A 24,009-nucleotide genomic window follows, 5' to 3' on the forward strand; every position below is an offset into this window, starting at 1 on the left:
ATCACCCATGTATCGTTCACTTCCGGGTTTCGTCCAGTCATCAGCCAGTTATCGTCCAGTTATCAGCCAGTTATCGTTCAATTATCGTCCAGTTATCAGCCCATTTATCGTTCACTTCGGCTATTCGTCCAGTTATCAGCCCATTTATCGTTCACTTCGGCTATTCGTCCAGTTATCAGCCAGTTATCGTCCAGTTATCAGCCAGTTATCGTTCAATTATCGTCCAGTTATCAGCCAGTTATCGTTCAATTATCGTCCAGTTATCAGCCAGTTATCGTTCAATTATCGTCCAGTTATCAGCCAGTTATCGTTCAATTATCGTCCAGTTATCAGCCAGTTATCGTTCAATTATCGTCCAGTTATCAGCCAGTTATCGTTCAATTATCGTCCAGTTATCAGCCAGTTATCGTTCAATTATCGTCCAGTTATCAGCCAGTTATCGTTCAATTATCGTCCAGTTATCAGCCAGTTATCGTTCAATTATCGTCCAGTTATCAGCCAGTTATCGTTCAATTATCGTCCAGTTATCAGCCAGTTATCGTCCAGTTATCAGCCAGTTATCGTTCAATTATCGTCCAGTTATCAGCCAGTTATCGTTCAATTATCGTCCAGTTATCAGCCAGTTATCGTTCAATTATCGTCCAGTTATCAGCCAGTTATCGTTCAATTATCGTCCAGTTATCAGCCAGTTATCGTTCAATTATCGTCCAGTTATCAGCCAGTTATCGTTCAATTATCGTCCAGTTATCAGCCAGTTATCGTTCAATTATCGTCCAGTTATCAGCCAGTTATCGTTCAATTATCGTCCAGTTATCAGCCAGTTATCGTTCAATTATCGTCCAGTTATCAGCCAGTTATCGTTCAATTATCGTCCAGTTATCAGCCAGTTATCGTTCAATTATCGTCCAGTTATCAGCCAGTTATCGTTCAATTATCGTCCAGTTATCAGCCAGTTATCGTTCAATTATCGTCCAGTTATCAGCCAGTTATCGTTCAATTATCGTCCAGTTATCAGCCAGTTATCGTTCAATTATCGTCCAGTTATCAGCCAGTTATCGTTCAATTATCGTCCAGTTATCAGCCAGTTATCGTTCAATTATCGTCCAGTTATCAGCCAGTTATCGTTCAATTATCGTCCAGTTATCAGCCAGTTATCGTTCAATTATCGTCCAGTTATCAGCCAGTTATCGTTCAATTATCGTCCAGTTATCAGCCAGTTATCGTTCAATTATCGTCCAGTTATCAGCCAGTTATCGTTCAATTATCGTCCAGTTATCAGCCAGTTATCGTTCAATTATCGTCCAGTTATCAGCCAGTTATCGTTCAATTATCGTCCAGTTATCAGCCAGTTATCGTTCAATTATCGTCCAGTTATCAGCCAGTTATCGTTCAATTATCGTCCAGTTATCAGCCAGTTATCGTTCAATTATCGTCCAGTTATCAGCCAGTTATCGTTCAATTATCGTCCAGTTATCAGCCAGTTATCGTTCAATTATCGTCCAGTTATCAGCCAGTTATCGTTCAATTATCGTCCAGTTATCAGCCAGTTATCGTTCAATTATCGTCCAGTTATCAGCCAGTTATCGTTCAATTATCGTCCAGTTATCAGCCAGTTATCGTCCAGTTATCAGCCAGTTATCGTTCAATTATCGTCCAGTTATCAGCCAGTTATCGTTCAATTATCGTCCAGTTATCAGCCAGTTATCGTTCAATTATCGTCCAGTTATCAGCCAGTTATCGTTCAATTATCGTCCAGTTATCAGCCAGTTATCGTTCAATTATCGTCCAGTTATCAGCCAGTTATCGTCCAGTTATCAGCCAGTTATCGTTCAATTATCGTCCAGTTATCAGCCAGTTATCGTTCAATTATCGTCCAGTTATCAGCCAGTTATCGTTCAATTATCGTCCAGTTATCAGCCAGTTATCGTTCACTTCCGGCTATCGTCCAGTTATCAGCCAGTTATCGTTCAATTATCGTCCAGTTATCAGCCAGTTATCGTTAAATTATCGCCCATTTACCCACCCAGTTTCGTTCAATTATCGTCCAGTTATCACCCAGTTATCTTAAATTATGCCCATTTTTCACCCAGTTATCTTTCAATTATGGGTCCAGTTATGGGGAGCTTTCGTGCTTAAGAGGTCGACAGCAAACCAGAAATCATTATGGGTTGAGCTGGGGGGAGCCCCTTGTTCCCCCATCACCATAAACAACGGGAAAAATTTGTGGGGTTGTCCGTCAGGGTTTTTGGGTTTGATTGGGGGGTTGGGGGGTTGGTGGGGGGAAATCGTCATGGAAAATTGGTGATTGTGGTTGGTGTGTGTGGTGGTAGAATCGTCATGGTAATTGGTGATTGGCGGTGAATAGTGGCGCATGGATCGTATCATTTTATGGCACACTGACTTTTGAACACTTCTGACGACTGTTTCGGTAGTTGGGGGTTGGGGGCCCTGTGGGCGGGTTTTTACCCCCCCCCAAAAACCCCCCCCCCCACCTACAGGCCGTGTTGGTTCGCCCCACGGAGGAACGCTGTGGGTGGAGGAGACGAGACTAACTCGTGTACCCCGAGGCACAAACAGGGGCGCGGCGCGGCGCGGCGAGGGCGAGGGGTAATTGGGACAGCAGCCATCAGTATGGGTTCATTTGGGGCCTCGGGGTTTTATTTTACGCCCACCCCCCTCTTCTCTCTCTCTCTCTCTTCCCCCTCTTCTTTTCTCTCTTTCTTTTCTCTCTTTCTGCGCCGAATGTCTTCTTTTTTTTCTCTCCTTTCCCCCTGCGACCCCCCCCTTTTTCCCAAACCCCCCGCCGTTTCCCCATCCCCCGGAAACTTCTTTCCCCCGGCCCCCAACCCCATTTTCACGGCTCCCCCTAAAAATCACAGTTTTTCCCCCCGACCCTGGGGAAAGGGGGGGCTGTTGTGGGGGGTTTCGGTGGGGGTTTAAAGGGAAAATTTTCCCCCCCGTGGGATAACTTTGGTTTTTCCCTTTAAAGGTCCTGTCTCTTTTCTTTTATCCCCCGATTTCCCGGGGGTGGATGGGGGTTTTTTTGGGGTTTTTAGGGTTTTTTTGGGGGGATTTTTTTTTTGTAATTTTTTGGATTTTTTTTGGGGTGTTTTTGGTTTTTTAGGGTGTTGGAGGGAGTCAGTAATGTGGATGGGGTGTTGGTGAGGGTGTTGGAGGGAGTCAGTAATGTGGATGGGGTGTTGGTGAGGGTGTTGGAGGGAGTCAGTAATGTGGATGGGGTGTTGGTTGAGGGTGTTCGAGGGAGTCAGTAATGTGGATGGGGTGTTGGTGAGGGTGTGGGAGGGAGTCAGTAATGTGGATGGGGTGTTGGTGAGGGTGTTGGAGGGAGTCAGTGAGTGGCACTGGTGTCATTGGTGAGTGTTGGTGTAGTGTGAGGGTGTTGGAGGGAGTGAGGAAGCGGCACTGGTGTCGTTGGTGAGTGTTGGTGTTGGGAGGAGCAAGTCGGCATTGTTGTGGAATACGGTGATGTTGGTTGAGGGTGTTGGAGGAGGAGAGAGAGATGGAGGTGAGAGAGAGAGAGAGAGAGAGAGAGAGAGAGAGAGAGAGAGAGAGAGAGAGAGAGAGAGAGAGAGAGAGAGAGAGCGCAAGGAGGCGTTGTTGCTGTTGTTGACTAGGGGTGTGTGTGGTCGAGTGTTGGAGGGAGGATGGTGGTGGTGGTGGAGGAAGGGAAGGGGGAAGCCCCCTCTCCTCCCCCCCATTTAGAGAGGACATCATTAATTCAGGAGGCTGACGCAACTTACGGCCCACCAGCCCCGACCCTCTGCCCAAACTGCCTTTATTACACCCACCCTCTGTGTGTGTGTGTGTGTGTGTGTGTGTGTGTGTGTGTGTGTGTGTGAACATGATCAGTTATGCGTATGGCATAAGGGTTATGTTCCTATGTAGATGCATATATATGTATATATGCAAGTGTATTCCTTGTCGTGCATGGGCACGGGTATGTATGTGCCGAAATGATAATAATGATAATAATGAATAATAATGATAATAACAGTAGTAGTAATAGTAGTTATAATGATAATAATGATAATAAAAATGATAATGATAATTCTAGTTACAGATAGTAGTGATAGCGGTTTATCAATTACTGCAGACAAAAGTTTGCTAATATAAAGAGGATGTACGTACAATATGGACACTGGGGTTATAAAATGGGAGGTAGGAGGTTTAGAGGGGTGTGTGGGGAGGGGGGTATAGTATTGCACCAACACCAGGATGGCAGTGTACTGATGGTTGATGACGTCGGCAGTGGTTGGGTTAGGGCTGTTCTCGCAGCGCTGTGCAGGAGCACCGGGTGGTCGGTCTCGTTGCGGGTGCGGTGGTGGTGTAGGACTGCAACATGGGGACGAGGGATCGCCTCGTGGCGGGGGAGGCTGTTGGACGAAGGCGAGGTGATGTTTGGAGGAATGTGAGGCTCAGGCCTTGTGTGTTTGCGCACCCCGTGGTAGTTGACGTGGAAGGGGTCGAGGATGACCCTGCGCGTGGGGTTGTGATGTGCGGTTGTGAGAGCACATGCTGTCACAACTCCGTGCTTCCTTCCCTTACCTCACCGGATGTGGTGAGTGTTGTGTGGCTTTGTCAGATGGAAGAGTGTATGTCTCCTCCTTCCTCCCTCCCTCCCTTCTCTCCCCTCTCCCTTAGCTCTCCTCCCCTCCCATTCTCCTCAGTGATAGGATGTACAGGAGGTGCCTTATAAGCTCTCCCCTCCTCCTGTCCCTCCTTCCGTCCCTCCCTCAGCGTGTACTCTAGACCAGCAGGCTTGAATGAGCGGCCTCGTGAATGGAGCGTCTCGATCGCCATTGCCTTCGCAGCCCTCATCCCCCCCCCCCCCCCCCACCGATTCTCCCCTGGCCAATAGTGACCACTGGACCCGGGGTAAGAGAGGTGCCCCGACAGGTGTTGTAGTGCCAGGTGTGTGGGAGTTGTCGCGCCAGATGTATATGTATATATATAAATGGGCTTAGGTCATCCATCGGCAATGCAGTCATGACCCCCTGGGTTCGAATCCACTGGTAGTGTTGAGACCAGTGGGGAGGGTTGTGTGATGTGGCAGTGTGTGTGTGTGTGTGTGTGTGTGTGTGTGTGTGTGTGTGTGTGTGTGTACGTACTCAGCAGTGACGCACTCAAGGGCTGTAGTGAGTACAGGTGAGTACAGGTGAGTCACAGGTAGTGAGGAATGATCGAAATGTTGGCAAGAGGTAAAGAGAATAATTATCGCGCGCGCGCGCTCGCCTCGGCTCGGGGGAGGTCCGCTGGGAAATTCTCCTGAAAACCTGTCTTGTTCCGGATAGATGGATGGACCGATCAACCGGTTTTACGATAGATGTGTGGGTGTGTGTCCTGGATGTCCCGCATATCCTGGTTGACCTGGTTGTTTGGGACGTCTTAGGTGCCCTGGGCGACCTGGATGCTGTGGTTGTCCCGTGTGTGTCCTAGGAATCCAGGATGTCCTGGTCGTTCATTGGTATCCTAGGAGCCCTGGTCGACCCTGGTATCCTGGATGCCCTGGTCGTCCTTGGTATCCTGGGTGTTCTGGTCGTTCCTGGTCGTTTTCCTGGATGCTCTGGTTGTTCCTGCTATCCTAGACGCCCTGGTCGTCCTTGGTATCCTGGGTATCCTGGGTGTCCTGGTCGTTTTCCTGGATGCTCTGGTCGTTCCTGGTATCCTGGACGCCCTGGTCGTCCTTGGTATCCTGGGTGTCCTGGTCGTTTTCCTGGATGCTCTGGTCGTTCCTGGTATCCTGGACGCCCTGGTCGTCCTTGGTATCCTGGGTGTCCAGGTCGTTTTCCTGGATGCTCTGGTCGTTCCTGGTATCCTAGACGCCCTGGTCGTCCTTGTTATCCTGGATGTCCTGGTCGTTCCTGGTCGTTTTCATGGATGCCCTGATCGTCCTTGGTGCCCTGGTCGTTCCTGGTATCCTGGATGCCCTGGTCGACCTTGGTATACTGGATGCCCTGGTCGACCTTGGTATACTGGATGCCCTGGTCGACCTTGGTATAATGGATGCCCTGGTCGACCTTGGTATACTGGATGCCCTGGTCGTTCCTGGTTGGCCTGGGGGTTTGCCTTGGTTGTCCTGACACTGGCGACGGACCAGGAGGAGGTGGGAAGGAAGGTTTTGGGGCGGGGGGCGGGGGAGTTTAAGGGTCCTGATGTAAGAGTGGGCCATTGTGGACGTGTGTGTGTGTGTGTGTGTGTGTGTGTGTGTGTGTGTGTAGCGGTCCAGCCTGCGGGCCGGCCCGGGTGCGTGCGCGCGTGCGTTTGTGTGAGTGCGTGCGTGTGTGCGTGTGGGTGGCAGGCGGTGCGGGCGGTGAGGGCGCAGTCGCCGGAAGTGCGGGAAGCAGGAGGTGGTGGGGCGGTGGTTGGCCCTTCGTCAGTAGTGGCACAACCCTGAGGCAGGAGACTCGGTTCTCCCTCCTCCTCCTCCTCCTCCTCCTCCTCCCCCCCCTGGTGCGGTCTATTAGTGCTCTTCGCGGCGTCCCTCCTCCTCTCCCCCTCCCCAAGATAGGGAGGGCAGAGGCCGCCGCGCCGCCCACCCCGTGTGTGATCCCGTGTGATGAATACATAAGAGTGTCTTGCTTAGAGGGGCGTGATGATGTAGGGGGCCCGATGATGAGTGTCGAGGGAGGGAGGTAGTGGCGGAGGGCGCCCGCGACCTTGGCACTACTGACACCGTGCTTCCTCGACACTCCGTAGTTCACTCCACTAGAAAAAAAAAGAGAGAGAAAATGATACAATATACAAGTTATGAATAATTTTACGACTATATATATATATATATATATTTGTTTTTTTGCGAAGTCTCAGTGTGTGTGAGAGAGGCTGCAGAAGGTGTGTACTGCTAGTGCGTCAAGGCCTCGAGATGGAGAAGTGACGGTAGTGAAGATCTAGCCTCCTCGTCCTCGCGAGTTCCCCGGACGAGACAGGACTCCCCTTCCCTGGGGAGGCTTCGTGCGGTAGGACTGGTGACGGAGGGAACGAGCCCGCCAGCCCCACCACCACCAACATCACCTCACCACCACCAACCCCTTCTCTCCGCCTACCGCCGGGGCCACACACTCCCGCGGGTTTGTTTTTTTTTTTTCACTGGGGGTTATGGGGAGGCAGAGATACTCCCCCTGGGGGGTCTCAGAGGCGGTGGCGTCGGCGAGACCTGGTGTGTCAGCCCCGTACCAAGTGTTGGCGAGGAAGGAGGTGGTCCCGGTGTTGGAGGGAGAGAGAGAGAGAGATGGTGGTGGCGATGAGAGAGAGTGAGAGAGAGAGAGGATTCCTACTGCTGCAGACGGAGCCCCCGCCCCGCCTCCCCCCTAACCACACACGCATCGCCCAACGACGTAGCGCCCCTGGAACCACAGTGTTCGACCACCGGTAACCGAACTGAAGGACGAACCAGATGATGGTGACTGACGTCAGGATGGTGATGGTGGTGGAGGCGTGGCGATGGTGACTGATAGTGATGATAGTGTCGCGCGAGGGGGTGGGAGACAACAGTGTAGTGTAGGGGGTTGAACACGACCATCACTATAGTGAAGATGACAGAACGTGCGACCCCTCAAATGTATAGTGGAACTGTAGGGTGTTTTTCAGAGGCACCAGGGCCCTTGTGGAGGGCAGCCCGCCCCCAGGAGCCCCACGCCATTTGTTGATGGAATAGCCATCTTGCTGGCTTTCGTAGGCACAGGTCACGACTCCTGCTGGTGGTGGTGGTGCACCTGCCGCAGATACATACGTGTTCCTCCCGCTTGAGTCAACACAGAGGGCGGACACACTTTATTTACACAGGAGAATTAACCTTTGTTTTTGTTGTCTTTAGGGTCTGGGGTGTGTGTGGGGGGGGTATTTTTAAAACTCACTTCCGTGTGATGTTAGACGAGTGGCGGGTCAGAGGAATGTTTCACATGTTTCTCTCTCTCTCTCTCTCTCTCTCTCTCTCTCTCTCTCTCTCTCTCTCTCTCTCTCTCTCTCTCTCTCTCTCTCTCTCTCTCTCTCTCTCTCTTTTGCTGGCGCTCTACCAGACCATCGCCACTGCTGCTGCTGCTGCTGCATACCCGGTGACGGGTTACAGATGGTAGACTCCAGCTAGTTGTTACGTACGTTGGTGACGGGTTACGGGAGCCCGACACTTCTGCCAGTTGTTACGTACGTTGGTGACGGGTTACGGGAGCCCTACACTTCTGCCAGTTGTTACGTACGTTGGTGACGGGTTACGGGAGGGAGTCTCTTTCCATGCGTTACGTAATCTAGTGACGTGTTACAGGAGGGTCTTGGTGATGGTTAGGATAATGAATATGTGAAGCGAGACGTCTGGTACTGTCCCTTCCCCTTGGCCGCGATGGTCGTCACATCCAGTCGTCGCACCGTCGTTCTCAAGGGGGCTCGTGTACACCCTGATTGCTCAAGGGTTCAGAAATTTGCCGAGCACCCGAAATCACAGTCGGGGACACACACACACACACACACACACACACACACACACACACACACACACACACACACACACCCACGTCAGTTGACGGACCACCAGTCATTATCATTTTTAATCGGAATGGGAATATTTTCGAGATGCCAGGAGCCCCAGGCGATCACTCCAGGCTCTTGGGTTGCTGCTCGTCCTGCTGCTGCTGATGTCCTGTGATGTCGTATTGGCGGAGTTGTTAATTAGGACGCGGGATACACGCCTGCCTGACGGGCAACACAGCCGTGGGCAATCTGAGGGAGAGGTACTTGGGGCGGGCTAGGTCGTCGCCCTGTTAAGGGACTTAGGTTACGACCTCGTTTCACTGGCAGGCTTGTCTTGGGCAGAGCGATGGATAGGCCTTTTTTTTTTCTTTTTTTTTTTTGAGGGGTGTGGTAGACGGACGGACGGGCCGTGAGGGGTGCTCTGAGAAAACCAAGAGATGGAACAACGTCTTGCGTGGTAGGGTTTAGGATGTATGGTCCAGGGGGAGGTTCTCTCGTAGCTGGTGGAGAGAGGATGTGCCGAGGAGGACGCTGCAGGAGGATTGGGAGGGGGGATGGGGCGCCAGGGCCGCCTCCTCCTTCACCAGGAGGCAGCGTGAGGAGGGAAGTTCTAGTAGCTGTTGAGAGGATGGGGACGCGAAGGACTTCCACTGGCTGGGGAGATCAATGGTGGGCCCTCGCTGCTGCTGCTGCTGCTGCTGCTGCTCTTCCTCCTCCACCTCCTCCTCCTCCTTTTCCTCCTCCACCTCCTCCCCGGCTGCGTCTCTCAAAGGCCCGATGACGGAGGAGACATGGCGGGCCTGCCCGTCCTCCAGAGAGGCATGGATAGACCTGGGACAATAGGAGACAAAAGGGGGGTGGGGTTAAAGAAGGTTTGGGATGGCAGGGAAGAAAGGGAGAAGAGTGTCCCAGGAATAGGTGGGGGATAGATGATGGAATGGAAGAAGTAGGACGGGACGGAGAGAGAGAGAGAGAGAGAGAGAGAGAGAGAGAGAGAGAGAGAGAGAGAGAGAGAGAGTAGGGAGGGGAGGGAGCATAATTCATGGAGAGGGAGGGGTTGAGAGACTTCATCATGAGAGGGAGGTGGTACTCCCTACATAGTGCTTGCTCAGTTGCACGTCCTTGGTCCTAATCCTATCGTAAAGTCCCACAATCGCAAGAGAGGTCGTAGGACAAGCCTCGGGCAGTTCTCATATCCTCGATCACCAGGTACTGGCACATCCACCCGGCCATGGACCCAAGAGGAAGGCAAGACAGACCCATCTATATATATAAAAAAAAAAAAAAAAAGAGGGACGTATATCTTCTCTTTCCTTTTTGGCCTCGGGACCATGTAACTCAACACCCGAGCGGTCTCGCTCTCTTGCCTTGCTTCAGGCGTAAATCAAGAGCATTTGGCACTTGGTGGTGTAGGCTTTTTATCGGATCTGAGACGCATATGTATTTTTTTTTTCGAGTGGCGACTCTAGGTGAGGCATTTTAGATTGAGACGAAGAGTCTCGTCTCGACACAAAACCTGTGTCTGATGCCTCGCGCGCTTGAAGTCTCTACCAAGCATTACCATATGTGATTTATATGCCCTAAGAAATTAGTGTGGTAAAGGTAGGAACACATTTAAGAAAAACGGAAGACATGCAGATGTAGGAACAAGGTGGCAGAATTGTATACAGAAGTAGGATGGGTTGCGGTGACCGTGGATGTGCAATTGTATTCAGAGGGCCAGGTTCTACGCTGTGGCTCGTACGCGACTGCACCTGTGGTTTTTTTTTTTTTGTGACACCTGTGTTCCGTAGGAGACACTTGGGGAGGATGGATCGCTTCGTCCATCGCTTCCGTCCATCTGGAGTCACGCTCTATAACGTACAACATGATCCTGGTTGTGATAACTTGGCAGCTCAGAATCGGATACCAGGTGTTACTGTACGCAGAAGTGACATAAGACCCCGTAAACTCAAGCTTTGAATCTTACCCAAAGTTAATGGCCACGCATGATTATTTTCTTAACCTGGAACTTTAACCTGGCTCATGAAGAAAGAAAAAAAGAAAATCCTCCTTCGGCCATGGAGATTAATACAGATTTCTTTTTTGTTCATATATTTTTTTTTTCTGGACAATAGTTCCAGCCATTTTATTTTTTCACTGCTGGAGACAATGGTGCACTGCGGAGCGGGGGGTACTCAAGTGTTCCGTGGAATAATCTTGTGTGGTTCATTTATCTCCTTCCTGCCTTCGCAACTCCCCGGGTCCCTTTCTTTCATTCCGACTTCTTTTTTTCCTCATTCAAAGCCTGGCCTCTCTGTTAGACTCCTCTGCTCCTGCCTGGAACCTTTGTGTGATGTTGTGTAGGAAGAAGGGGGAGTTAGTGTGGACTTGGTGCCCGGCAGGGTGTGTGAGGGTAATGGGGACGGGGGGCAGAAGATGGGGAGAGAGAGAGAGAGACAGGATAGAGGGGGAGGAAAGACAGGGGACATGAGGTATGACAGGGATAGAGGGGTAGAAAAGAGAGAGGGAGGGGAGGGGGGGGGGAAGATGATAGAAAGGGGAAAGGGGTATGGTAGAGGGAGAAGGGGGACGAGGTGCAGAGAGGGGTGGGCGAACGGGAAAGGGAATAAGGCAAGGGGAGAGAGGGTTATGTAGGAGGGGAGAGGAGGGATGAGGGAACAAGTTTCAAGGTTTTGGTTGTCATGTGTCAGCGAGACGTAAAAAGATATTGTGAATGATTTATTTTCGTGTTAGTAGAAATAGTGTTCATTTGTTTTATTTCATGTGTGTGTGTGTGTGTGTGTGTGTGTGTGTGTGTGTGTGTGTGTGTGTGTATGTGTGTGTGTGTGTCTTACCGACATTGGACTGCCAGAAACACGCCTGAATCACGGCGAACCCGAATGAAAGGCAAAAATAAAGTACGAGGAAAAGAAAGAAATCAGTTATAGCTCCTTAAAGGGTTTGCAGACCCGACGAATAAAGGTGGAAAGGTTGTAGGACGAAGGAAAGACGAGAGGAGCAAGAGAATATCACAACCTCATTGTTCGAGGGAAGGAATAGGTATCGTAACGGTCAATCCTCGTGTGACTAGTCTCCACACATCACCTGTGGGAAGCAGCAGCAGCAGCTAGGCCGGTGCTGATCCTCCCCCGGGAAAGAGAAGGGGGACTCTCACTGTGGTGTATCATAACGGTCAATCCTCGTCTGACTAGTCTCCACACATCATCTGTGGGAAGCAGCAGCAGCAGCAACAACAGCTAGGCCGGTGCTGATCCTCCCCCGGGAAAGAGGAAGGGGGACACTGTGGTATAACGTAGCCAGACATCAGAGACATAGAGCGAACCCAGGCCCCTCCGGGGTACAGCGGCGGGGAAATTGTTTCTTCATGACTGGACGCCTTTTGTTCTAATGTCATTTACGTCCGGCTCACGTGACAAGTGAATCGCTTTATGACCGCCGTGTTTTACAGCGTTGGCTATTAGCAGTGACTTTTTTGTTGTGTGCGTTATTTCATAAACATGGAATAAACAGTGATGCACTCGTTTTTTTTTTCCCTGTCTCTAGGACGTTTAATTAAGTTGTTGAAATTAGTCTCCTTTTTTTTGTTGTTGTTGTTTTGTTTTGTTTATGAGGTGATGAGTTTGTTGGTGGTCAGGGGGGATCGAAGTGGTGGTGACGGCCTGGGCGACGGTGGGTTCGACCAGAGCGCCTCTCATGCCTGATGTATCTACGGTCATCATGTTCGCACGTGTGACGTCACACCGTGTCTTTCATTCGTACGTCAGCGTGTGACGTCACACTTTAGCTCTCATTCGTACGTCAGGGGAGAGAGAGAGAGAGACAAGAATGAGATAGAAGACGACGTCGGACAGTCACTTGATATACAAGGAAGAGACGTACAAGGAAGAGACGTAGCTAAGACGCGCGCCACCGTCCGTAACCTCTTGAAATATATATATATATATATATATATATATATATATATATATATATATATATATATATATATGTGTGTGTGTGTGTGTGTGTGTGTGTGTGTGTTGTTCAGCTCAGGCTCCTGCTGCTGCTCCAACGCCCCGAGGGCCTCAGGATGTGAACGCACTCGTGCAGTGTGCTCGAACTGCCCTTTGTTCAACACCGAGGGAGAGAGAGAGAGAGAGAGAGAGAGAGAGAGAGAGAGAGAGAGAGAGAGAGAGAGAGAGAGAGAGAGAGAGAGAGGAAAGATTGACCTAGATATAGAACTTCTCCTCCTCACACGTTCATATATATACATATTTTTTTTTCCAACCACCACCCTTACCCCCTCCTCTCAACACCCACCCCTGATGTGCGATACTACGCTGCCGCCGCCGAACTTGCGCCTTTTGAACTTCAGAATAAATTTCAGGTATTACGAGAGTTTACCCTTTGAAGGTAGTTGATTAGGGATACTTTTTGTTTGTGAAAGAATTTCGAGAAGAATTGGCGACTGCCTCAGAAGTGATCACGTTGCCCCAGCCTGGTCTTAGAATTATGGGGAAATGAACCCCAATCGATCGTGATATATATATATATATATATATATATATATATATATATATATATATATATATATATATATATATATATGTATATATATATGATGGGAAATTGTTTGTATACAAGTTTAAGAGGCGAGACACCATTGATTATAATACATGCATAGTAATTACCCACACATACGAATCGTAGGCGAGGCATTCGACCCACACCTAACCTAGGTGTTCAGTTTAATCCCCTGGAGTTTTGAGTAGCGTGATGGCCATGTGTAAACTATCGGGTAAACTGCAACTCTGGTTAACTTTGGTGAACTGCGCCTCAATTAGACTCGTGGGGGTAAACTGGAAACTTTCAGATAAACTCGAGTAGACTCCAGCTCTCGGGGTATACTCACGGGTAAAAATCCCTCTCACGTAAACTCTGGTGTAAACCAGTAGGTAAACTGCTGCCGTTGGTCGTCTCCCCGTAGAGCCAGGTGCAAACCACACCTCTGTAGACCATGAGAGCGAACCTTGAGCATCTTGTCGAACGAAAGCAAAGGGGAAGAGGTAGACTGAAGTAGATTATCTACGGGAAAGTTGGAGGAGATGTTGGTGATTTCTACCTACCGTGTTAGTTATTATCACCTACCGTTTTCTCCCTCAACCATAAAGTTGTAGAAGATGTTGGTGATTCCTACCTCCACTGTATTCTCCCCCCCAACGGTAAAGTTGGAGAAGATGTTGGTGATTTCTTCCTCTCTCTCTGTGTGTGAGGCTGAAGAGGAGACTGATCCTGGAGAAGTTTGGGCTCCCTCATCGTTCCGGTGGAGGAGGGAGAAAAGATAAGCTCGGGCGAGTAAATGTGGTGAGAGACCACTTATCCGGCGCCATGATAAAAGCGGGACGTAGATGGGGGGGGCTCAGCATGGAAGGGTTCCAAGAGGAAGATGTGCAGAAGGGGGTTTGGATGGTCAGGGATCGTCCATTGCGATGACTTTGCTACTCTCTGGGTAACAATGGATTTGTTATTATTATTATCATTATTATTGGTAGTAGTTAGTAGTAGTAGTAGTAGTAGTAGTAGTAGTAGTAGTAGTAATAGTAGTAGTAGTAGTAGTAGTAGTAGTAGTAGTAGAAGTAGTGGTATTTATTATTATTATTATTATTATTATTATTATTATTATTATTATTATTATTGTTATTATTATTATTATTATTATTATTATTATTATTATTATTATTATTATTATTATTATATCGTCATTTGTAGAGTTGGTTATGCAAATATCAAGGAGTTGGGGAGGAAGCTCTTCATTTTATAGCACTGTATGATGCAGCAGGACTGCATCCTCACGTAGCAATGTGGACATGAGAGGACTCACTCCTGTATTCATTGGTCGCTAAGGGGGGTTGGGGACCCAGTGGACGCTATCAGGCACGTGCTCAGTGGCTTATCCATGTTGTGAGGCCTTCCCTTGCCGCCAGATGAAAGCTAGGAGCAGGGTGATGGAGGGAGGCGCTCATCTCGTCAGTCCCACTCGATACACTAAACACCTACTCGTTCCTCACTCACCTTTCCAAGCTCGCCTACTCACTTGCACCCATCCAGATTCATCACCTCTCACCCACCAGTCTTACTCACTCCTGTCACTACCCCATCCCCCTTACCACAACAGGGTCTCTCTCCCTAACCATCACCCATTTGAACCATCTCCACAAACCCTTCCACTACCTTTAAGCCTCCCCATCCCCCTCCAGCCTGGCCCGTGTGAAGACCACTGAACTGTGGTGGAGGGAAGACCAGCAGGGCGGTAATCCTTGTGTGCCAGCAACCATCACCCAAAACACATCAAGCTTCGGACATGATATTTTTTTTTCTTTTTCTTTTGAAGGGATTTTTTTTTTTTTTTCCTCTTCGTGTATTGTGAGAAGTGGGGTTCTTAAAGTGCTTATGGGTCACGACCTGTGTAGAGTCTTGGTATAGGCCGAGTGGCCGAGTTGAACTGGGGCTGCTGAGCAGGACTTGTTGAGCAGGTACGGCCGAGAGGGACGTTTTGAAGAGGGGCGGCTGAAGGGGTGACGGGTGGGGGGGGGGAGAGACATATTGAACAGGGGCGACGGTGAGGGACGTGTTGAAGAGGGGGCGCCTGACGGGGGACTTGTTGAGTAGGCACGGTTAACAGGGACGTGGTGAAGGAGGAGGGGTAGGGGGGACACCATGTTGTTCTGGGGCGGCTGAGGAAGGAACATGATGAACAGAGACGGCCGGGTGACCAAGTTGAACAAGGGTGGCTGAGGGAGACTGCTTGAGCAGGCTTGGCCGAGAGAGAGGTGTTAATTAAGTGCTTCCAAAAGGAGGGAGGGAGGGACGTGAACATCTGGGCGAGAGGGGGACGTGTCAACCAGGGGCCTCCGAAAGGGGGGGAACGTGAACATCTGGGCGAGAGGGGGACGTGTCAACCAGGGGCGACCGACAATGGGGAGGTGGACATCTTTGGCGGCTGGTGCCTTAATCCCAGAAATCTTTCCAGGTCACTTGGCTGTCTTTTCCTCCAGTGGTGAGGTCTACCACTCGAACCTCGGGTCGTACCACCACTGGAAACGTCTTGAAGAAAGATTAAGAAATGTCTTAACCGAAGAATTTTTTTTTTGGTATCAAATTTTCGTTTAGGGATGTATAGAGATGTGCGAAAATACAACCAGTTCTCAAACAATCTTGCCTTACTGTTGTGTAACGAGCCTGTTAGGGGAATTCCGTGTCGTATGCTAGGCGTACCCGTGTGGGACGTATTTGGTGCTGTTGTGTTGCACGTGTGGCCCTTGTGTTGACCGTGTTGCCGTGCAGCACGTGCCGTGTTGACCGTGTTGACCGTGTTGGACGTGCCGTATTTGATGTGACGTCGTCTCGTTGTTCTCGCACGAGCTTCCCCTCCCACCTTTCTCCCCTCTTTCCCTCCCTCCCTCTCTCCTTCCCAGCGACCCTACCTCACCTCCCCCTCCGTGCACGGACGGTCTCCGTGGCCGGAGGAAGCCTCTCCCTCCGGCCCCCCTCTCCAAAGACTAATGCCCTCGCCACGTAATACCTTTCTTTTTATCCTCATAGTTACGCTCATTTCCCCTCACGATTTACTGACCTCCCGAGAAATTACGGATCAGGTCAAGGGTATCGGAGACTTGTTGTGTGTCCATACCGGGGATTCGTTCCGGGCCCTTAAGAGGGATTTCAGAGGGAGCTGGGAAGTTTTAATGAGAGTCTCGTGATAGAAAGACCCCCCTCCCCCCTTTTTTTTATGGCCAAGTTTTCTTCCGGGGGCTAGCGGAGGTAGGTAATCTCTGGCGGCCATTTGCTTCGTACAAGACCGAGAGGGTGACGGGATTAGACACACGGGGAGGTGTTGAGGGCACGGGGTCGTGTCGATGGTGGTGTCTGTGGTCATGTGAGGTTGAGGGAGGGTTCATGCCGGTGGTCATGTGAGGTTGACGGAGGGTTCATGGTCGGTGGTCATGTGAGGTTGACGGAGGGTTCATGCCGGTGGTCATGTGAGGTTGAGGGAGGGTTCATGCCTGGTGGTCATGTGAGGTTGAGGGAGGGTTCATGCTGGTGGTCATGTGAGGTTGACGGAGGGTTCATGCTGGTGGTCCTGTGAGGTTGAGGGAGGGTTCATGCTGGTGGTCCTGTGAGGTTGAGGGAGGGTTCATGCTGGTTGTGGTCATTTGAGGTTGAGGGAGGGTTCATGCTGCTGGTCATGTGAGGTTGAGGGAGGTCACGTCTGTGGCCATGAGAGGCAGACAAGCTTACACACACACAACAGTTGAACGGGTCTGACTGACCTGGTCTGTTGAACGCAAGGCTCTCTACCCTCTGTGAGGAACCAATTCTTTATTTTCTTTTTTCTGACGTACGCTTATCGTTTGAAGACTCGTCCTGTGCACACAGGGACACGTTCCTTACTGAGGGCCGGGTCGTGGATGGGGAGGATAGACGAAGTGAGAAGGGATGGAGAGAGAGAGAGAGAGAGAGAGAGAGAGAGAGAGAGAGAGAGAGAGAGAGAGAGAGAGAGAGAGGTGACCAGTGTAGACATGTACGTGGTAAGCTTGATGTGATCCCTCGACCATATCCATATCCCGCGCGCGTCCCACCAGCCTATTTGTGGCGGCGCGGCGTCATGGTTCCGGCCCATGTCTTGGTCCTCGCCTTCGCTTTGTGCCCGAGTGCGTCTTCGCGTAATTACGTATGTCCTGTATGTAGGTGTGTGTGTGTGTGTGTGTGTGTGTGTGTGTGTGTGTGTGTGTGTGTGTGTGTGTGCGGTGATAAGTTGGTGCAGGAGTTGTGTCCTAATGAGTTAATTATACTATCAGCGGGGGAGACGGGTGTGGACGGGGGAGAAGGGGGGAGTGGATGGTATGGGGCGGGTGGTTCTAGAGTGGGGGAGGGGTGGATGCGGACGATGTATGTGTGTGTGTGTGTGTGTGTGTGTGTGTGTGTGTGTTGTGAGAGAGGAGGGGGGGGGGGTAATTCTGATGATGGGGGCAGGGTTGAAGGAGGGAAATTTGGTGCGTGGGTCGGCCATATTTACATAGCTGGCAGCGGTGCCAAGTCCAACACTTTTCGTTTAGTTGCTGGGGAAGCGGGTGGCCTGGCCTGGCCGGGCCGAGCAGCAGGCAGGTCCGTCTCTCCCTCCCTCTGGGTCACTTGTCTCTTGTCTCAGTTCGCCCGTCTCGCTACGTCCGTCTCGCGTGTCTGTTTGACGTGGGTAGCTCACGCTGTTCTCTAGACACTCGCCCTTGGGAGGAAGAGAAGTGGTGGTGTGATGGTGAATGATGGTAGACGATGGTGGAGACCGGGTAGGTGGTGGTGGAGAGCAGCTGGGCACGTCTGTTGGTGAGGGGGGGAGACCAGCTGGACACGTCAGGTGGTGGGGACAGCCACATCAAGGCAGGTCAAGTGGTGTGGGTGGTGGTGGTGGAGACCGGTGTTGGCATGTCGGATGTTGGAGAGCAGCTGGGCACGTCCTGTGGAAGCCGTGTGGTCCCTCCTCGGCACCCCTCACCACCTGCTCCTCCAGCTGTCCACAAGTGGCCACTTCCACCACCTCTCATCAAATACCCCCCCTCTACCTCCTCTCCCACACCGACTTCCACCTATCAGTCTCGTGAAGCGTGTTTCGTAGGATCCAGCCTGCCATATATATTTTTTTTTTCAGGAAGTAACTAACGGTTGTATTGTTTTACTGGCGTTTAGTTCCCTTTCATTCATTTCTCTTAAGTCCTCCTCAGCCACGGAGCTGTGAAATGCATCTCCGCTAGACAGTACATTAGCAGTGGCCCCCACTGGAAGCCTTCAGTGATTCATGGATGTGGTAGTGTGTGGGTGTGTTCACGCAGGTAGTGGTTGGACATATATATATATATATATTCCAGCGTCGTTTGCAGTTGATCCGAAGCTGTTTGTGTGGTGGTTTTGCACCGTATGTGGCCGTGCAGCTTCCTGGGTCATGGAGCTGTTAACCTTGCAGATGTCCGCGGCAGCATGTCGCAGCTTTGGTGCTCTTTTCAAACGCTTCATCTCCACAGTCGCACTTGACGTCTTCATCGTCCTCGCCGGAGACGCCAGGAAAGTCGGTGTGTGTGTGTGTGTGTGTGTGTGTGTGTGTGTGTGTGTGTGTGTGTGTGTGTGTGTATTACGCTGCTGTTTTGTTTTGTTGTAGGTCCTCGAGGATTTTTTTTTTTCGCCCTGGCGACCGAGCAGTTGAGAGATCCAGGGGCGTTCCTCCCGCTCTGAAGCGCCCCCTTTTGACCTCGGTTTTCCAGATTGCTTCTCGGTCAGTTTGCCTCTAAAGACGCACAGGAGGTTACACCTGCCCCCGGCCCCACCCTCCACTCCCGTCTCAAGTTTAGGGGGAGGGGTGAGGGCTGCTGACCTTCTCTCCACTCAAGTGTTGACCTTACCCCACTCTCAAGTGTTGACCTTACCCCACTCTCAAGTGTTGATCTTGACCCACTCTCAAGTGTTGACTTTACCCCACTCTCAAGTGTTGACCCTCTCCCAGCTCAAGTGTTGACTTTACCCCACTTTCAAATGTTGACCTTACCCCACTCTCAAGTGTTGACCTTACCCCACTCTCAAGTGTTGACCTTCTCCCAGCTCAGGTGTTGATCTTCCCCCAGTCTCCAGTCAAGTGTTGACGTACTCCCCCAGAACGCGGAGGTTCTAGCCAACCTCCCATGCGGGGCGAGTGAGGTCCCCCCACTCCCACAGCCCCACAAAGACGCGGGATGCTAGCAAACCTCGATCCGGGCTTACGATTCGAACTCCGTCCTCCCCAAGAACGCGCGGGGTACTAGCAGATCACCTTGCGGGGGGCTGGTGAGGTACGCCAGTGGCTTTAGTAAGCGTGTTGGCGTGATTGCCTGACAGCTCAAGACGTTGGTTACAGTCGCAGTGCATGTGGTGCTGAGTTGGCAGGGGGCAGTGTGTGTGTGTGTGTGTGTGTGTGTGTGTGTGTGTGTGTGTGTGTGGAGGGGTGGGGGGAGGTGCGTTAGGGCTGTGCCGAAGGGGAGTGCGTGACCAAGACGGGCAAGGAAGGGTGGAGGGGAAGGAAGGACGCACTCTCAGAGCAAACTCGGCGGTGGTGGCGGTGGAGGGGAGGGTAGAGGAGAATGTGTGGAGCGGGTGGGACGGATGTAAGGCGGAGATAAGTGTAGTGAGCGAGGGGAAGACTTCATATGGGGGGGGGGGGGGAAGGCAGCCACGGGAGAGGGATAGGATGGGACAGGCCAAAACACCGGGAAGGAAACGGAGTGAGAGAGAGAGAGAGAGAGAGAGAGAGAGAGAGAGAGAGAGAGAGAGAGAGAGAGAGAGAGAGAGAGAGAGACGGAGGAGGATGGTAGAAGATACAGTGCATGTCAATGAGGGCACAGAGGGAGAAGGGGGCTAAGAACAAGGGAGTGACGGGGGGTTGTGGTGAGAGGGAGGGAGGATGGTTGACCAGGGGAAGGGGGAGTATGATGCTCCCCGGGGGGAAGGGAAGGGAAGGGGAGGCAGGAAACGTTATGTTTTTAAAGAGTCGACAAGGCAGACAGGTCGGTCCTGTCCCCCTCCCTCCCCCCCTCCCCCACCTTCACCCCCCCTCCCTCAACGACTAGGCTCCCCCCCTCCCCTCCCTCTCTACCCCTTCCCCCCACGGTCCCCTTAGGCGACGATGATGGTGTACAGCGTCCCAGTGGGCGGCCATCATCGTCGCCAGAGTCGCTCCTTTATCTCCATCTTGATCGAGTTTAAGGAGCTGGGATCCACCTTGGCCGCTCCTCCTATCGATTACCTTGCGATGCCTCCTCCTCCTCCTCCGCCGCCGCTGGTGGTGGTGGTGGTTGGGGTGCTCCTGCCGCTGCCGCTCCTCTCATCGTGCCCTCGGGCGCTCCTGCTGCCGATGGTGCTCCCGCGTCCAGCGCCGTGCCTGGCGGTGGTGCACTCGCTGTTCTCGCTCTCCACACCCACCCTCTTCCTCACCACCAACCCCCCCCGAGCGTGAATTCTGACCCACCTCCACCTCTCCCCACCTCTATGTCGTCTGCTTTTCGGGCTGTAAAACAGAAATGGACCCTTCCTGCTCTCCAGTATCTGCTACACCTCTGCTTCCCCTAGAGTGTCTTTCGTGCGCAGCTGCTGCATGCGTGCGTGCGTGTGGGGCCAACGCCGAACTCTGCCTCCCAAGTGCTGGTCCTCGCCCGACACGGGGAGTAGGGGTACTAGAGAGAGAGAGAGAGAGGGAGGCGAGGGCCCGTGCCAGGCTCAGTAAGGCCTGGTGAATCTGCACCAAACAACGGGTTTTCCCTCAACACAGTCGTCTGCTGGGGAGCTGTCTGCTTGTGCTGGGCTGTGTCCCCCACAGCACACTCGCTCCCTGGGAAGCTGTCGCCGTCTGCTGGGCTGACTTTTGACGTAGTCGTCAGCCAAGGGTGCTCTCGCTATTTGCTGGGCCGTCCTTATCATAGCCGTCAGCCGGGGGAGCTGTCGGTATCTGCTGGGCTGTCCTTATCATAGCCGTCAGCTGGGGAGCTCTCGCTATCTGCTGAGCTGTACTTATCATGGCCGTCAGCTGGGGGAGCTGTCGCTATCTGCTGGGCTGTCCTTAACATAGCCGTCAGCTGGGGGAGCTGTCGCTATCTGCTGGGCTGTCCTTATCATAGTCGTCAGCCGGGGGAGCTGTCGCTATCTCATCCCGTTGCCTGGCGCTTCCCGACCAAAGCCGCGTTTCTCCACTGGAGATTACACTCCAGAGGCCTGTGGGTCGGGCGGAGGTGGTGGTGGGTGGTGGTGGAATGCGAATGGTGGTGGAGGATGTTGGATGAAGAGGACGAGGTGGAGCAGGAGGAAGCCACCTTCCTCCTGCTCCACATGATGGGGTTGGGAGTATCTGTGGCCGCAGGAGGTGGGTGGACGTGCAAGTGGAAGCTCAGGGTCCACTTTGAAGAAGGCGAAGGGAAATTGGACGATGGAAGTAGAGTGGAGTAAATTGGATTGGGTTGTGGCTGAGGTGGGGATGGTTGTAGGTTTCGAGAGTTGTGGCTGTGGTGGTGTTGTTGGGGGGGGGGGGGGGGGGACGGAGGGCCATTGTCAGTCTTCCTTCATGACAGTGGCACCAGCTGCTGGGTTGAGCCACCTTTCCCCCCCTTATCCCCCTCATTCCTTCCTGACCGAGGCACCAGCTGTTAGGTTGAGCCACCTTTTCCCCCCCCCTTATCCCCTCATGACAGTGGCACCAGCTGCAGGTTTGAGCCTCCCACTTCTCTCCCCAACTTCCCCTCCGCTGGGGGACGCTAGGAGGAAAGGTGGTGGTAGGGGGGAGTGGGGTGTTGGGGGGATGTGCGCGGGCATCTGGCAGCCAGCGAAAGCCCAGCGGAAAAGAGCAATGGTTTAGTTTTATTTGGGTTGGCCAGAGCTTGGTACCGAGGCATCGCCGCTTTCTTTTTTCAGATATTATATATATATATATATATATATATATATATATATATATATATATATATATATATATATATATATATATATATATATATAAATCCGGGCATTGGAAACGTGTTAATCTAAGCTCGCTGTAAAAGAAGGTGTTTGAAAATATGTGAATATGAATATGCACTCCTCTTATTCCCTCCTCCATACCATACCATCCCCCAGCGAGTGAATGATTTACACAGTTTAGCTTCAGAAGGTCTTGCGTTTACACCTCGGTGTAAATCTGCACGAGTGTGAAGTCTGGCTGTAAAAAAAAGAGAAAAAAAAACCCGTGGGTTAATCTTGTACAAAGCTGTGTTGGATTAGCTCTAAATGTAGGATGGGCCGTTTTCATTTGGCGTTCTCCAATGTATCTTGGACACTCACCTGAGTCTGGGAGATGACTGGCGTTCTCCTGTTGGGGGAAACTTGAGGACCGGGGTTCGAGCCGTCCTTACCCTGACGCTATGTGTAGGGGAGGCTGGTGGAGGCCAGACGGGTTGGCATCATCATCCATCCCTGGGCTGAGGTTTGTTGAAGGGGGTTGTGTTGGGGTAGGGTGGGGTGGTGTAGGACAAGGGACATTTCTTCCCCCCACCCCATCTGTTCCTTCTTTTATTTTTTCGTTTCATGGCCGTGAGTTCGAAGTTTATGGCAGTGGTAATTGCAACACAACCCCCCGACACACACACACACACACACACACACACACACACAGAGAGAGAGAGAGAGAGAGAGAGAGAGAGAGAGAGAGAGAGAGAGAGAGAGAGAGAGAGAGAGTGGGGAGTCATGATCTGCTGAGATTAGCAGTGATTTGAAAGCTTCCGCCTCCTGTGTATTGTACGAGTAAGAAAAAGAAAAAAAAAAAAGGAAAAGAAAATGGGAGTTGGTGAAATTTGAAGAGAAGGGTGGGGGGTTGGGTGTTTCCTGCAGGATTATTAAACATCTCGTAGGAATCATTTCTCTGTGGCAGATTGAGGAGGAGCAGGAGGAGGAGGAGGAGGAAGAAGAAGATTTTTAATATGATTTGAATCGACTTAAATCGACTGGTTATCAGCCTCGGTGAGGGGGGGCCAAACTGACCAGTGTTGGAGACTGAGTTCTCCTATCTCGTATTATGGTAATGATGTGGGTATTGGGCTCCACTGAATGATACTCAAATCTGCAGACGATACGTAACAATGTTGGCTGATGGATGAATCTACCGCACTGCTCCAGAGAGACGGAGACAGACTGATGGTCTGGGCGCACAGGTGGCAAGTGAAATGTTAGATTGTTTGTTTACATTGTATCATAGAGAATGCTTTTGAGGCGTAGAACAGTGAATGGAATGAAAGAGGCTCAGCACTTAGCTCCAGCAGGCAACACTGCCTGGCTATACTCGACTGGTAGCTCACTGAATTATTTCTTTTTTTTTCTTCTGAATTTAAAAGTATTTTGAGCCATTATGCGAACAGACTCGTCCATAGAGGTTAGGAGAACGAATCAAGACCTAAAGTAGTTACTGTGCTGGGCAAACAGAAGTCCTTAAGCCGAGGCTAGGGACATTAGGCGAGCAAGACTGTTAAGGCAAAGCAGAGGCTGGCTGTTACATAAGCACACTCCGCCACACACACACAGCCAAGCCAGAATTTTTTGAAGTTGGTATCCGAATAGAAGTGGATTCAGGTAAGGGATGAAACGCTTGTGTCCTTGGATCCTTAACAAGGAGGCTAGGGAGGGGAGGGATTGAGGCCTATGTGGGGGCTTACGAACGATGGAGACAGAGAGACAGAGAGGGTCAATCTAGAAATCGTAGATGGTTCATACGAAGCCACAGAGCTGGGGAACTCCAGTGGGAATCGCTGAGAAACAGGATCAGAATTTGTTACGGCTGAAGCGGGGGGAGATAGTGAAACAAATGGGGGCGAATAGTGGAATCCAGATAGGCGTCTTAGGATTTTGAAGAGGATATATAATCAGTGGGCGCAAACACAGGTTCAGATCTGTGAAGGAGATTCAGAAGTAACGAGAGGAAGGAAGGAAGGAAGGCAAGGAGGATTGAAACCTAAA

General features: G+C 51.3%; 1 protein-coding gene across 20 annotated transcripts in view; it reads left to right on the forward strand.

Annotated features, from left to right (window-relative positions):
- The window catches only part of pyd (zonula occludens-like protein polychaetoid), a 430,922-nt gene that overhangs the window by 129,696 nt on the left and 277,217 nt on the right, over positions 1-24,009 (forward strand). The window contains exon 1 of one of the 20 annotated variants that reach the window (XM_071658236.1): positions 6,335-6,471. The exons of 16 other annotated variants lie outside the window; for them this stretch is intronic. The gene's annotated coding sequence lies outside the window, so the exon portion shown is untranslated. Of the gene's footprint in view, positions 1-6,334; positions 6,561-24,009 lie in introns of those variants that run through there. 3 more of the 20 variants (XM_071658235.1, XM_071658239.1, XM_071658237.1) reach the window with 3 other exon arrangements.

Source organism: Panulirus ornatus, chromosome 66 (assembly GCF_036320965.1).
Source record: "Panulirus ornatus isolate Po-2019 chromosome 66, ASM3632096v1, whole genome shotgun sequence".
NCBI lineage: Eukaryota > Metazoa > Arthropoda > Malacostraca > Decapoda > Palinuridae > Panulirus > Panulirus ornatus.